Here is a 16718-nt window from a genome sequence, read left to right as displayed (position 1 = left end):
TACACATATAGAGATCCCAGAAGAAAAGAAAAGAAAGGAGCAGAAAGAATATTTGGAGCAAAAATGACAAATATTCCCAAATTTGATGACAAACACTAGCATAAACATCTACAAAACTCAAGAAATTCCAATTAGGATAAACTCAAGGAGATCTACACACATCTATCAAATTGTCGACAAAGAGAGAATCTTGAAAGCAGGAAGAGAAAAGTGACTTTTCACATACAAGAGATCTCAATAAGAAGAGCAGCTGATTTCTCATCAGAAACCATGAAAGCCAAAATGAATGGAATGATATTTTTAAGTACTGGAAAGGAAAATTAATGTTAACCAAGAATTAAATATCCAGCAAAACTGTCCTCTAAAAAAGAGGGAGAAATTAAGACATTCTGAAATACATAAAATCTGAGGTTGTTGCTAGTAGACATGCCCTACAAGAAATGCTAAAGGGTATCCTTCAAGCTAAAATGAAAGGACACTAGAGAGCAACTTGAATCTACCTGAAAAATATAAATAAAGATGTACAGTAAAGGTAACCATATGGGTAAATATAAAAGACAGTAATAATATATTTGTTTGCAACTCCTCTTTTATCCTATCTGATTTAAAAGACAATTGCATAAAGCAATAAATCTGTGCCGATGGGCATACAATGTATAAAGATTTATTTTGTATAAACAGCATAAGGGAGGAGGATGGAGCTATATAAAGAAGCAAAGTTTCTGTATATATTGAAACTACGTTGTAGATTATTGTATATTAAGATGTTAATTGTAATCCTCAAGACAATGCTAAAAAATAACTTGAAAAATCTATAGTAAAAGAACTGATAAGGAGTTAGAATGGCACAACAAAAAATATCTATTAAACACAAAGATGGAATAATGGAGGAAGAGAGAAACAAAAAAAAAGATATGATATGTAGAAAACAAACAGCAACATGGCAGAAACCCTTCCTTACCAGTGAATACATTAAATATGAATAGATTAAATTCTCCAATTAAGAGAATTATGATATCCCATATGTTAGGTGACAAAACAAATCTCAACAAATTTTTTTTTTTAAACATGGGCAGGCACTGGGAATCGAACCCGGGTTCTCTGACATGGCAGGCGAGCATTCTTGTCTGCTGAGCCACCGTGGCCCACCCTCAACAAATTGTAAAATACTGAAATCATACACAGTATGATCTCTAACTGCAGCAGAGTGAAATTGGAAACCAATGACAGAAGGAAATTTGGAATTTTCACAAATGTGTGGTTATAAAGCAACACACTCCTAAATAACCAGAGAGAAAACAAAAATTAACAAGCAATATTAGAAAATACTTTGAGAAGAATGAAAACTTATGGAATACAACAAAGGTATGCTCAGGGAAATTTATAGCTATAAACACCTATATTTAAAAATAAGAAATGTCTAAGATAAATAATCTATCCTTCTACATTAAGAATTTGAAAAAGAAGAGCAAACCAAACCCAAAATAATATGGAGGAAGAAAATAATGAAGATTAGAGTGGAGATACACAGAAAAGAAAAACGTTAGAGAAAAATCAAGAAACCAACAGTTGGTTCTTTGAAAGGATCAGCAAAAATGACAAGCCTTTAAGAAGAAAAGAAAAAAGACTCAAATTCAAAACTGAAAGAAAGAGGACTCAAATTACTAAATTCAGGAATAAAGTGGATACATTGCTGTTGATGTTAGATAGATAGATAAACTGCAGGATACTATGAACAATTATGTACCATGAAATTAGATCAGGGCAAATTCTAGGAACACAAACTACAAAATTGAATCAAGAAGAAGTAAAATATCTGAATGAATCTATAACAAGTAAAGAGATTGAATCAGTAATACAAAAATTTACAAAAAGGAAAGCCCAGTGCCAGATGGCTTCACCAGTGAATTCTATCAAACATTCAAAGAAGAGTTAATACCAATCCTTCTCAAACTATTCCAAAAAATAGAAGATGATGAAACACTTCCTAATTTATTTTATAAGGCCAGTATTACTATAATATCAAAGCCAGTCACAGATATGGTAAAAAAAAAAAAAAACAAACACAAAACTACAGACCAATATGCCTTATGAATATACATGCAAAAATCCGCAACAAAATTCTAACAAGCCAAAGCCAAGAGCACATGAAAAGGATTATATACCATGACCAAATGGAATCTACCCCAGGAATGTCAGGGTGGTACAATATATGAAAATCAATCAATGTAAAATTCCACATTAACAGATAAAAGGAGGAAAACACACATGACCACCTCAACAGAAGCAGAAAAAGCATGTGACAGCTCCAGCCACAGTGTTGTGCTGTGGGGAACAGAGACAGATTTCTAAACCCCAGAGTGAGGTTCTACTTGCCAAAGGCCACTGCTGGGTGGGAACCCTGGGGTGAAGCCACCATCACCATGTCTGAACAGGAGGTGAAACCTTCAACTGAGGAGTTGGGGAATAAGAAAGGGGAATACATTAAACTGAAAGTCATTGGACAGGAGAGCAGTGAGATTCACTTCAAGGTACAAATGACAATCCAAATGAATCACACTCCTAAAGACAAAATTCCAATGAATTCCCTCAGGTTTCTTTCTTTGAAGGTCAGAGAATTGCTGATAATTATACCACAAAAGAACCTGGAGTGGAGGAAAAAGATGTGATTGAAATTTATTAGGAACAAATAAGGAATCTGTATTAGTTAAGGTTCTCTAGAGAAACAGAACCAACAGAAGTATATGTAAATAAGAGATTTTATAAAAGCGTCTCACACAAAAATATAGGGATGTATGAGTTCAAATTCTGTAGGGCAGGCTACAAGCTGGCAACTCAGATGAAGGTCTTCAATGAATTCCCCAGGAGAGGGTAGGCTGGCTGAAGTGCAGAGAGAAATTCTCTCTTCTAACTTCTCCTTTAAAGCCTTCAACTGATTAGATTAAATGACTCTCATTGCTGAAGGCACTCCCCTTAGATGATTGCAGATGTAATCAGTCATAGATGCAATCAACTTATTGATGATGTAAGTCCACCAAATGTCCTTGCAGTAATGATTAGGCCAGTGCTTCCTTAACCAGACAACTGGGCAACATTACCTGGTCAAGTTGACACATAAACCTACCATTACAGAGTCATGCAATGGTTTAGATATTCTTCAATTTTTTTTCTTTTCTGTTAACCCTTTCTTACTTTTAAAAATAGTTCTTTTGTAATGTGGTGTTCAAAACAGAATTGAAAACTGGCACCCCATCTTTCAAAACATCTGATATTTTGAATTCTGTTGTTCAATATTCATTATTGTTTATTTTCATTGTGCTGATTTTGGTGATAAAGCCAATAATCAGCCTGCTTTATATTGCCTTCTTCAAAAAAGTTACATGTGTGCAAACAGAGTTCACCTTTTCCAGAACAGTGTAGTTTGAGGCTTGTGGTGATAAGATCAAGGAATGAGAGTGCTCAAGGACTTTTCAATTGGCTGAGATTCTGGGATGTGACTGCCTCACTCCTGGATTAAGACTTTCAGCGGGAGAAGGAAGTTTTTCACAGAACTGAACTGTGGGAAAATGACCTTTCTTTAACTTGAAGTTACTTTTAAAATCTGAGGGTCTAGACCAAAAGAAAAGGAATAGTAAATATTAAACTTCCATATCTTGGGAATTTCTGATCTTCTCACAAGCAGTGGAGATAACCAATTCAGTAGGCTGAGCCCTCATTCTTGAGGCTTGCCCCTGTGAAGTGTATTCCTGCAAAGGAAAATCTAAGCCTACTTATAATTATGCAGAACACTCTCCCCCAGAGAACCTCTTTTGTTGCTAAGTTGTGGCCTTTCTCTCTAAGCCAACCAGTAGGTAAACTCAATGCCATCCCCATTATGTGGGACACTACTCCAAGGGGTGTAAATCTCCTTAGCAACGTGGAACCTGAATCCCGGGGATGAGCTGGGACCCAGCATCATGGGATTTAGAAAGCCTTCTTGAAAAAAGTGGGAAGAGAGAAATGAGACAAAATAAAGTTTCAGTGGCTGAGAGATTTCAGAGTTAAGAGGTTATGCTGGAAGTTATTTTTACGCATTATATAGATATCTCTTTTTAGTTTATGTTGTATTGGAATGGCTGGAGGGGGGAGTTCCTGAAACTGCTGAACTGTGTTCCAGTAGCCTTGATTTTTGAAAATGACTTTATAACTATATAGCTTTTACAATGTGACTGTGTGATTGTGAAAACCTTGTCTCATGCTCCTTTTATCCAGCATATGGATAGATGAATAAACAAAGATAAGGATAAAAAATAAATAAATAAATAGGGGGGATAAAGGGTAAACAATTGGGCAGATTGAAATACTGATGGTCAACAAAAGGGAAGGTAAGGGGCATGGGATGTATGAGTTTTTTCTTTTGTTTCCAGAATGATGCATATTCTCTAAAAATGACTGTGGTAATAAATACACAACTATGTGATGATATTGTGAGCCCATGATTGTATAATAATACAGTTGGATGGTATGTGTGTGAAATTTTCTCAGTAAAAATATAAAAAAAAGAACAGGAATATCTGGTTGCAGTCGAGATGTCAGATATGGTGGGAGTAATGACTAACTCCAAAGATGGCTTCACTGAAGAGACACAACATTTTAAGATTAAAAACAATCTTGTCAGAAGATCCCAGAAAACTTCAATTTTCATTCAAAGTTAATAAAGTTATTCATGCAGAAGTGTATACAACAAAACACTGCTCTTTTATTTTATTTGTACTTCCTGGCCTGGAATATGGGTTTTAAATGGACGTTGTCTGTACCAGGTTCACTAAAATAAACAAAATATTTGTAAAGACTGTTTTTAAAAAAACCATTTGACAAAATCCAACACACTTTCATGGTTAAAAAAAAACCAACAACATTCAATAAATTACAAAAAGAAGGAACTTCTTCAACCTGATAAAGGCATCTGTGAAAAACCCACAGCTAATCATACTTAATGAAGAAAACTGAAAACTTTTCCCCTAAAAACAGAGAACAAGCCAAGAATGCCCACTTTCACCACTGCTATTCAACACCGTACTGAAAGTTCCAACCAGGAAAGGAAAAGAAATAAAAGACATCCATATTGGAAAGGTAAAAGTAAAACTCTCTATTCTTGGGTGACACGATCTTATGTACTTTTAGAAAAGTCTAATGAATGCATAGAAACCCTCAGAGCTAATAATGAGTGCAGTAAAGTTACAGAATATAAGATCAACATACAAATATCAGTTGTATTTCTATACATGAGCAATGAACAATCTGAAAAGGAAATTTAAAAATAATTCCATTTACAATAATATCAAGAACAAAATACTTAGGAATAAATTTAACTAAGGAATTTCAAGACTTGTATACTGAAATTACAAAACATTGTTGAAAGAAATTAAAGAACTAAATGTGCAATAAATAGAAAGACATTCTGTATTCATGGATTTAAGATGACAATATTTTCTATATTGATCTGAAATCCCTAGAAACCTTCCAATTGCCATTTTTGCAGAAATGGACAAGCTAATTCTAAAATCCATATAGAAATATATGGGATCCCAAATAACCAAAACAATTTTGAAAAAGATCAAAGTTGGAGGACCCACACTTTCTGCTTTCAAAACTTACTACATAGCTATAATAATCAAAATAGTGCGGTACTGGCATAGGATAGACATATAAATCAATGGAACAGAATTGAGATTCCAGAAATAAACCCTTACATTTGTGGCCAATTTATTATTGACAAGGGTGCCAAGACAATTCAATGAGGAAAGAATAGTCTTTTCAACAAATAATGCTGGGACAACTGGAAAGCTGCATGCAAAAGAATGAAACTGTACCTCTTTTTCACACCATATACAAAAATTAACTCAAGATGGATCAAAGATCTAAATGTAAGATCTCAAATGATAAAACTCTAAGACAGTAACAGTGTAAATTTCTGTGGCTTTGGATTAGGCAATGATTTATTTAATGTGACATCAAAAGCATAAGCAACAAAGAAAAAAAGAAAGAAGTTGAGCTGCAACAAAATTAAAAACATTTGTGCATAAAAAATGCTATAAAGGGTGCACGAGCAGAATGCTCACCTTCCATCTGGGAGATCCAGGTTTGATTCCTGGACCACGTATCCAAAAAAAAAAAAAAAAAGGATGCTATAAAGAAAGTGAAAAGACAACCCATAAAATGGAAAAATATATATGCAAGTCTTACCTGATAAAGAATTTGTATTAGAACATATAAATATATAGAATATATAAAAACTCTTACAACTCAATAACTAAAGTCAAATAACCCAGTTTAAAAATGAGCAAAGGAATAGACATTTGTCCAAAAATATATGCAAATAGCTAATGACATGAAAAGATGCTCAGCATTAGCCATTAGGGAAATGCAAATCAAAACCACAATGAGCATTAGCCTGAAAAGTTCAGATTTATGAGGCTTACAAAAATACTACTACACTCATAAAGACAAAATATATCAATGTAATTATGAAATAAGAAAAAAACTAAGAAATTTTCTACAAATAGGTTTTTTACCTAACCAGCATTCGTATTACTTCTGTAATTTTAAGTATCTATATACTTTTTACAAACCTCGATTCAATCCCAACTTTTTCAGCCAAAATTTTTTAAATTCTGTAAAACTATCTCAATTTATACTCACTATTAGACCACTATTTATAGAAATTTTGAATGAGTAAATTAATTTTATTAAACTGAATTAGATGAAAAACACAAGACACAACTTCAAAACCATTAGAATGGTTATAATTAAAAAATGGAAAATAATAAATATTGGTGAGGATGTGAAGAAATTAGAACCTTCATATATTGCTGGTAGGAATGTAAAGTGGCATAGACATTTTGGAAAATACTTTGTTAGTTTCTCTAAAAGTTAAGCATAGAGTTACCACATGATCTAGCAAATTGCACTTCTTGGTATATACTCAAGAGAAATGAAAACATATATCCATACAAAAACTTGTTTACATATGTGTGCTGGTTTGAAAAGATGTATGTCCCCTAGAAAAGCCACGTTTTAATCAAAATTTCATTTCATAAAAGCAGAATAATCCCTATTCAATACTGTATGTTTGAAACTGTAATCAGATCATATCCCTGGAGATGTGATTTAAATAAGAGTGGTTGTTAAACTGGATTAGGTGATGACATGTCTCCACCCATTTGGGTGGGTCTTGATAAGTTTCTGGAGTCCTATAAAAGAGGAAACATTTTGGAGTATGAAGGAGATTCAGAGAGAGCAGAGCAGAATGACATAACCACATGAAGCAGAGTCCACCAGCCAGCGACCTTTGGAGATGAAGAAGGAAAATGCCTCCCAGGGAGCGTCATGAAACAGGAAGCCAGGAGAAGATAGCAGATGACACCGTGTTCACCATGTGCCCTTCCAGATGAGAGAGGAACCCTGACCATGTTCACCATGTGCCTTTCCAGATGAGAGAGAAACTCTGAACTGCACTGGCCTTCTTGAATCAAGGTATCTTTCCCTGGATGCCTTAGATTGGATATTTCTGTAGACTTGTTTTAATTGGGACATTTTCTTGGCCTTAGAACTGTAAACTAGCAACTTATTAAATTCCCTTTTTTAAAAGTCATTCCATTTCTGGTATACTGCATTCCAGCAGTTAGCAAACTGGAACAATATGTTCACAGCAACATTACTCATATAAGTCAAAAAGTAGAAACAACTCAAATATCCATCAACTAATGAATGTATACCTCCCCCCAAAGTATATCCTTACAATGGAATGTTACTTAGGCATAAAAGGGAATAAAATACTGTTACATATTACAACTCAATGAACATGGAAAACCTTATGCTAAGTGAAAGAAGTCAGACATAAAAGCCCACATATTGTATGATTCCATTTATATAAAAAATCATTGTAAACACACTAAAAATCACTGAATTGTGTTTAAAATGGCAAATTTCATTTTATGTGATTGTCATCTCATAAAACAAAGGAGGGAGCATTTGTTCACTTCACAAATATTTACTGAACACCTACTATGTACCAGGTACTATAACAGAACTTTAAGATACAAAAACAGAATGCGACAACTATTTGCAAGAGAACTGGAAAGGCCCTGAGGGATCATGTGGCTCAATCCCTGCTTCAATTTATAGATACAGAAAATAAGGCTTTAAAAGAGTAAGTCACAGAGCCAATAATGACAAGCTAAGGCCAGGACACATTCATTTATATCCCAATCCAGTCCTCTTTCCACATCACATATGTGCATTGATAAAGAACTATAATAATCAGCATTGATAATTGTGTATAATAAAAGATGCAGAAGATAACACCTGAACTTTAAGCCTGGGAAATTAGAAACATAATGATGCTGTCATCAACTTAAAAGGAAGTCAGAAAAAGGGGAATATTTTTAAAGAAGATGTTCGTTTCATTTCATACATGTTGAGTCTGAGTGACTAGAAGGGTATCCATTTAGAAATACCTAGTAGACTGATACATGCTGATCATGAATTCTAGAGGGGGGAGCAAAAAATGCATATTTGCATATTATATAGTGACATTTACAACATTCTTTCACATATATTAGCTTATTTTGAATCTCACAAAAGTACTGAGGCTTTTATAGCTGAAAAAAACAAGAAAGATCTCCTAACTACGAATCCTAAACATTAAGATTATTTGGAAGTGCTTCATGGTTTCAAAGGGAAGAAACAGCTGGCCATGCTGATGTAGTTCTGGGCCCCACCCTAGTCCCCAAAACAGCTCGGATTTTATCTTCTGCATAAACTAAAATTCCATCTAAGATCATCTGAAAATGAGAGTCCAGTTGCTTTAAGCAATTTAAACCATTATATTACACCATGCTATATTATGCTTATAAAACAATAACTGAAGCAGTAGAAATAAATGAGATTGCTAAATTAGAAAGCTTGGGAGAAGTAGGCACAGACTACTTGGGTGGAGTAGGGGAGGAGAAAAGAATGAAGATAGAAAGAAAACCAGAATGGTAAAGTAAAGCAAAAATCTAGGAAGGAGACTTTCAAGAGGAAGGTGCAATAGACTACAGAAAATGCTATGGAAAGGTCATGAAGGATGAGAACTGGAAAAAAGATACTGTGTTTGGCAATTACCAGGTCACTGGTGACATTTAAGAGATCAATTTTAATATAGTCATTGAACACAAGTCAGATCGCAAAGGCTTCTGAGGTGGAGTGAAGGGTGAAGAAGGGAAGGTAAAAAATACAGAATATTCTTTCCTTTTAAATTTTTTTATTGTGAAAAAATTACATATATACAAAAAAGCAGCAAACCTCAAAGAACACCTAAACAATTAGTTATAGAACAGATTTCAGAGTTTGGTATGGGTTACAGTTCCACAACCTGGGGTTTTCCCTTCTAGCTAATCCAAGACACCAGAGACTAAAAGAAACATCAATATAATGATTCAGCAGTCATACTCATTGGTTAAATGCTACCTTCAATGTCATAACTCCACCTTCTCCTTTCTTCTTTCTTCCAACTTCTAGGGGTATTTGGACTATGCCCATTCTAACTTTTTCACATTGGAAAGAGCTGTCAATATGTGATAAGGGGATGGAACTAGCTGATATATTCTAGAGAGGCTGGCCCCTCTGGGTTTCAGGACTTCTCTGGCCTAGGAAGCCATCTGGAGGTTGTAGCTTTCTGGAAAGTAATCATAGGGCATAGAATATTCTTTCAACAATTTTAGTAAATGCTATAAATATTAGTGAATATTTACATGACATTTATTATGTGCGAGGCCCTGTTCTAAGTGCTTTACATATTTAATCTGCAAAATAATCCTATGAAGCAGATGACATCACCTCGTCCTTAAGGTTGAAAAAATTGAGACATAGTGAGAAGACATACTGAGGAACCAGAAGCCAAAGGCTATCTGCTCCACAGTCCCTGCACATATGTGATAATGTATAATATAATATGGAGTGAGATAAAAGATTAGCGAGATTAAGAGTTTTTGCAGGATAGAGAGCCAAAACATGAGTAAAGATTTTATATTCCTAATAACATCAATGTATGTTGGTGACGCTTGCCAGTAATGTCAGAGTATCAGGTGTTGATAGATTTAAGCAAAAAACGATAAGGTTGGCTTTCTTGAATGTATTAATGTCACAATCTTCCATTCGATAAAACCTTGAATAAACTGGAAAAAATACATCATCTCCAAGGTTTTCAAAGACACAATACATTTTCCTGTTGTTTGCAGACCACAGAATGAATGGATAATCAAAAATCTATTTTGCTGATGAGATCCATCATATTTTTGTACCTACAAAGAGGCAACAATTTTAAAACAGGATTATCTAAAGATAACAAAGATATTTTAAAGACAGAAATCCATAAAGTTTATTCTGTAAAAAAAGGATTAATATCTAGTAACATCTTTGGCATCTTCCTGCTTGCCAATGTTATGGTACTTCTGAATGAACAATGAACTAGGGTATTATAGCATATGTCAAATACTAATACAGAAGGAATTTCATGAGAGGTTAATCTAACATAAGCAGTTATTAGTGTTTTCAATCTTTATTGTAATATTAGATATAATTTCAATATTTCTAACTATTCAAATGATATCAAATGAGAGTAAAATACCCTGCTTTCCCCATTTCCCTACTTTGTCCACATAGTAACTACCTCTATTAATACAAAACATTGTGTTAAATGCTATTTTACACATGCATTCACACTACCCTGTGTACTCCTTAAATACAGGAATTATACTGTATTTTTCACAGAACATAAAAAAGTCAAATGTTAAGTTTTATGACTGAGTGAGTGAATAAACATGAAGAAATTTATACCCTGGGGTTACATTATATAAGGTTCTTTGGATGATGGGTGACAATGACAAAGGATTTATACACTTTGGAGTGAGACCTTTCCAAAAGATAGAGGCACACATTCTTTAAATGGTAAGATAATTCTCCTTGAGATCCATAAACAAATAAGGTAAAAAAAAAAACTGGATTGAAGTAGGAAAGAAAGTTAACATGGTCTAGTAAAAAATACATAATGTTTTCCTTGCCAAGAACGAGTTTAAAAACGTTGATAATGGGCAGGCAACGGTGGCTCAGTGGCAGAATTTTCCTTGCCGTGCTGAAGGATCAGTTCAATTCCCAGAGCCTGCCCATGCGCCCCCACACAAAAAAAAAATTGATAATATAATAATGGTGATCCTTTCTCTAAATCAAGATCAAGATAAGTATTCCTCAACCTTCACTGAACATAAAACGACCTGGGGAGTTTTTTGTTTTTTTACTTCTGAAGTTTGATCCTTATTCTCCAGATTCTGATTCAATTAATTTGGAATGAGGCCTAAACATTACCATTTTTGAAAAGCTCCCCAGGTGATTTTAAGGTGAAACCAAAATTGGGAATTATTGTCCTGTTCTTTAAAATTAAATTTTTATGTATAACTTACATTCAATAAACTTTAGCTATATTAAGCATAAAAAAATAAGTTTTGACAAATGGATAAAAATCATGTAATCACTACCACATCATCATACAGAAAATTTCCATCACTCAAAAAAATTCCCTCACTCCCACCCAATACCCCTCACCCACAGCAACCACTGATCTATTTTTCGTCAACTAGAGCTTTGGGTTTTCTAGAATTTCATACAAATAGAATGCATTATATGTAGTCTTTTCTGCCTAGCTTCCTTTGTTTAGCATAACACTTCTAAGATTCATCCATGTTGTTGAGCTATCAGGTTTTTTATTGCTGATTAGTATTCCATATATGGATAAACAACTATTTCTTTATCCATTCACCTACTGATAGGCATTTGGGTTGCTTCCAGTTTGTGGCTATTATAAGTAAAGCTATGTACAGTAAAGTACAGGTATAATATATCCTTTCATTTCCCTGAACTAAATAGCTAGGAGTGGGATTGCTGCGTCTTATGATTAAGCGTATGATATACAAGAAACTATCAAACTGTTTTCCAAAATGGCTGAGCCATTTTGTATTCCCACCAGCAACATGAGTTCCAGTTGCTCCATGTCCTTATTAGCACTTAACATACTGTTATTCTTTTGTTTTTTTAGCCATTCTAGTGTGTGTATAGTGGTATCTCATTGTGTATTAATTTGAATTTCCCTAATGATTGATGATAACAAGCATACAAACAATTGTTTTAAGGCAAGAAAACCACTAAGGAGAAGAAAACTGCATCTTTGGATTCAATAGCCTGTTTTTTTAAGAAGATAACAATGTTATATTGGCCTACATAACACATTCATCATTCCTTTATAATGAGAAACAAGCAAATGACAAAAAAACATATATACAGAGAACTTTTCAAAAGTAGGTTTCAGATAATCTCCTAGAGTTAAGTACCTACTCAGTTTATAACTCCCACCTACATTAAGATGATAACATAACACAATCATGAGAAGCTTACTCTTTGGCGTTCAACCTGGGTTTTTATTCGCTAGGAATTGAATCAAGTCTCCCACAAAGACATCTTCAAGTCCTAGCCTCCAGTCCTGTATGTACGTGTAAACCTTTGTGTAAACAGGCTCTCTGACCACGTTATTAGTTAAGGTGAGGACAAATTAGAATCAGGTGGGTCTTAGTCCAATGTGACTGGAGTGCTTACAAGCAGAGGAAATTTGAACATGATAGGAGACAGAAAGAGATAGATGGCCATGTGATGAAAGTAGAGACTGAATTATGGATTGTCAGCAACTTACCACCAGAATGCTACAGACTTTAGAGAAAACATCCTGTCTACACCTTGATTTTGAACTTCTAGCCTCCATTTATTTATTGTCTCATAATAAATGAGACAATAAATTCCCGTTGTTTAAGCCAACAAGTCTGTGATACTTTGTTACAGCAGTCCTTGCAAAATAAGACAGTATTCTAATGTAGGAAAGCATGAAGAATTTTGGAAAGATTTCCACCAAAATACAGGTAAACAATTATTTATGGAGCCTAATACAAAACAAGTAATGAAATGTTTGTACAATGAATGTTAAATAAACATTTAATATTAGGCTTTAAGGGTATTTTTTTATCTATGCAGATTTTTTAAGTTTAAAAACTGAGAACCATCCAGAAATTAAGCCAGAAATGCAAGTATATCTACTTGGTTTCAATCATATGTAAATCAATGAAGAGATGGGCCAATACTACATAAATATAAAAAAATTATTTGACAAGGAACTTATTCACTCAACAAACATTTACAAAGTACCAACCAAATTTGCATATCAAATTATACATTCTAAGGGGAAGAGCAGTTATATCGAAAATCAAAAATTAATCAGTTGCTGCCATGCCAGAGACCCAGGTTCGATTCCCAGTGCCTGCCCATGCCAGCAAAAATTCGTGAGTTGGCTATATACATCCTTATCAAAAGTATCATAGAGCAATTTAATATATGACTAAATGTAATGTTAAAGCTAATATTAAAATGAGTTTAACTTTCTTGCTCTATCAACTTGATGAAAGGCTGAAAGTAACCAAGAAGCATGTCACCTATATCAGGCAAGAAATGAGCCTATAAATAAACCACAAGATAGAAAATTCATATAAAAATAAACTGTAATGGATTAAAATTTATTTCTAGTCTCTAATTCTAAACCATATTAATTTAGAGATTGGAAACAAAGACATTAAGACATGGTTCATATGCTTTCATGGTTACCCATTTCTAGACAGGGTTACAAATTGTATACAATCAAAATAAATATCCCATAGTAATCTGTTCATCAATGCCTGTATACCCAAAATGTTGTATTGCAAGATTATCATTTTTTTATCAGGGATGATAATAGGTTTAACCTTTAAATAACGACTTGCTTGTCCAAAAACTTCCACACATATTAAAAATACAATCAATCATGCATCTAAATTTAAGTCATACCCAATTTTTAAAAAGTTTAAAATTAACATGAGGGCAGGCCACGGTGGCTCAGCAGGCAAGAATGCTTGCTTGCCATGCCAGAGGATCCGGGTTCCATTCCCGGTGCCCGCCCATGTAAAAAAAAAAAAAAGATAAAATTAACATGAAACTCTAAGGCAACAAGAAACAAGTATGGGAAGCATTTTCTATATCTCTCCTATACATAATTTCCTGGCTTACATTTAATGCCTTGACTTTCTTAAAAAAATATTTTCTAAATTATCATATAATAAATTGGCATTTTGTGTTAGAACACTGAATGAAGTTGAATGTGAGAATGATAGAGGGAGGAGGCCTGGGGGCACAAATAAAATCAGAAGGAAAGATATACAATAAAGACTGAGATGGTATAATCTAGGGATGCCTAGAGTGTATAATGATAGTGACTAAATGTACAAATTTTTAAATGTTTTGCATGAGGAAGAACAAAGGAATGTCAATAATGCAGGGTGTTGAAAATAGATGATAATTCATATTTTAAAACTTCAACTTATGTGTGAGACTAAAGCAAAAAATATTTATTTGGTACAAAATTTATATTTTTAGTAGTGCATTTCCTATTATAACTTATGTGGACAGCTTAACTGAACACCATAAGTACATAGAACCTTACATAGGGCATGAGATTTTGTAGACTTGTCCAGAGTGATACCTCGATAAACCCCAGAAGGATTTGAACAGTGAATAAAAAGTATTTGCAAAGTCCCCTTGGGGTAATGGTGAGAAAGGGGGGAAATTCAACTTCCCCAAGTGGAGAATTCTTGATATTCTCACAAGCAGTAGGGACAACCAAAGCAATAGGCTGAGCCCCCAGTCTTGGGGTTTGTTCATATGAAACTTAACCCCACAAAGGATAGGCTAAGCCTACTTAAAATTAGGCCTACGAGTCACCCCCAAGAGAGCCTCTTTTGTTGCTCAGATGTGGCTTCTCTCTCTCAGCCAACACAACAAGCAAACTCACTGCCCTCCCCCTCTCTACGTGGGACATGACTCCCAGGGGTGTGGACCTTTCTGGCAAAGTGCGAAATCCTACAATGAGCTGGGACTCAGTACCAAGAGACTGAGAAAACCTTCCTGACCAAAAGGGGGAAGAGAGAAATGAGACAAAATAAAGTGTCGATGGCTGAGAGATTCCAAACAGAGTCAAGAGGTTATTCTGGAGGTTATTTGTATGCATTAAAGAGATATCACCTTTTTAGTGAAGGCGTAACAGAGAGGCTGGAGGGAACTGCCTGAAAATGCAGAGCTGTGTTCTAGTAGCCATGTTTCTTGAAGATGATTGTATAATGATATAGCTTTCACAATGTGACTCTGTGATTGTGAAAACCTTGTGTCTGATGCTTCTTTTATTTACCCCACGGACAGATGAGCAAAACATATGGATTAAAAATAAATAAATAATAGGGGGAACAAATGTTAAAGTAAATTTAGCAGATTGAAATGCTAGTGATCAATGAAAGAGAGGGGTAACGGGTATGGTATGTATGAATTTTTTTTCTGTTTTCTTTTTATTTCTTTTTTCTGAATTGATGCAAATGTTCTAAGAAATGATCATAATGATGAATATACAACTATGTGATGAAAAAAAGAATGTTCATATTGTATGTTGATTGGTTTTATTAATAAAAATTTTTTTAATTGACATTTTGTAGAGTATAGTCTTAAACATTGTAAAACATGCACAGATTTGTGTAACCGCCACCATAATAGGATGAAAGTGGTTAATGCCTTGATTTTTAATAGCTATCTCTGAAAATAAGAGAAATGAAATTGTTTAACATAGGCATATACAAATTTCCAGCCCTTTCACTTCAAAATTCAAATATCTATTTGAATAATATTAGTATTCCTAAAACAGAGACCCTCTAGAATAAAATCCACTATCTTAAGCTTATCCATTATCTTTGAAATTTTTAAAATCTGGATTTTAAAGCTGAGAAAGCCACGTTTTAAGAATTTATTTAAAGCTTTATTTAAAAAAAAATGATAAAATACCATTCTCCACACAAAACAGATGGTTAACATAGAAGATATATACATTTTGTAATACTCATACTACTTAATGCTATCAGTTTAATATATGTACAAGTCTTGAATTTTCCCCATATCTTCCAATAGTACACTCTTACTAAAAATTCAGGTTGTCTTTCTTTTTTTCTTTTAGTTTTACACAACTGAGGATTTCATGCTTACTCATTCTTTCAACAAACATTTATTGACCATTAAGATATTGTGTGTGGTGAGTGTTGAAGTGGAAGACGCAAGCAGCAGGGCCACAGGAGGGAAGTAATTTATTCCTTAAAAAATAATTTATTGCTTCAAAAAGGATTTAATGTTTATTTGGTACAAAATTTATATTTTGACTAATGCATTTCCTAATACAACTTATGTGGACAGTTTAATTGAACACCGTAAGAACATGGAACCTTGAGCAGGGCATGAGATCTTGTAGGTTTATCCAGAGTAAAGGCTTGATAAATCCCAGAGGATTTGAACAGTGAATTAAAAGGTATTTGCAATGTCCCCTTGGGGGAATGGTGAAAAACGGAGAAAATTCAACTTTTGCATGTGGAGAATTCCTGATATTCTCACAAGCAGTAGGGACAACCAAAGCAACAGGTCAAGCCCTCAATCTTGGGGTTTGTTCATATGAAACTTAACCCCACAAAGGATAGGCTAAGCCTTCTTAAAATTAGGCCTAAGAGTCACCCCCAGAGAACCTCTTTTGTTGCTCAGATGTG

At 34.1% G+C, this 16718-nt stretch overlaps 1 protein-coding gene and 1 pseudogene across 2 annotated transcripts in view; one reads left to right on the top strand and one right to left on the bottom strand.

Moving 5' to 3' along the window:
* The window catches only part of ZSWIM5 (zinc finger SWIM-type containing 5), a 339569-nt gene that overhangs the window by 315824 nt on the left and 7027 nt on the right, over nt 1-16718 (bottom strand). The gene's annotated exons all lie outside the window — the stretch shown is intronic.
* On the top strand, nt 2424-2707 carry LOC143654571 (small ubiquitin-related modifier 1 pseudogene; annotated as a pseudogene).

Source organism: Tamandua tetradactyla, chromosome 2 (genome assembly GCF_023851605.1).
Source record: "Tamandua tetradactyla isolate mTamTet1 chromosome 2, mTamTet1.pri, whole genome shotgun sequence".
Taxonomy (NCBI): domain Eukaryota; kingdom Metazoa; phylum Chordata; class Mammalia; order Pilosa; family Myrmecophagidae; genus Tamandua; species Tamandua tetradactyla.
This window is presented reverse-complemented; position numbering and strand designations above follow the sequence as displayed.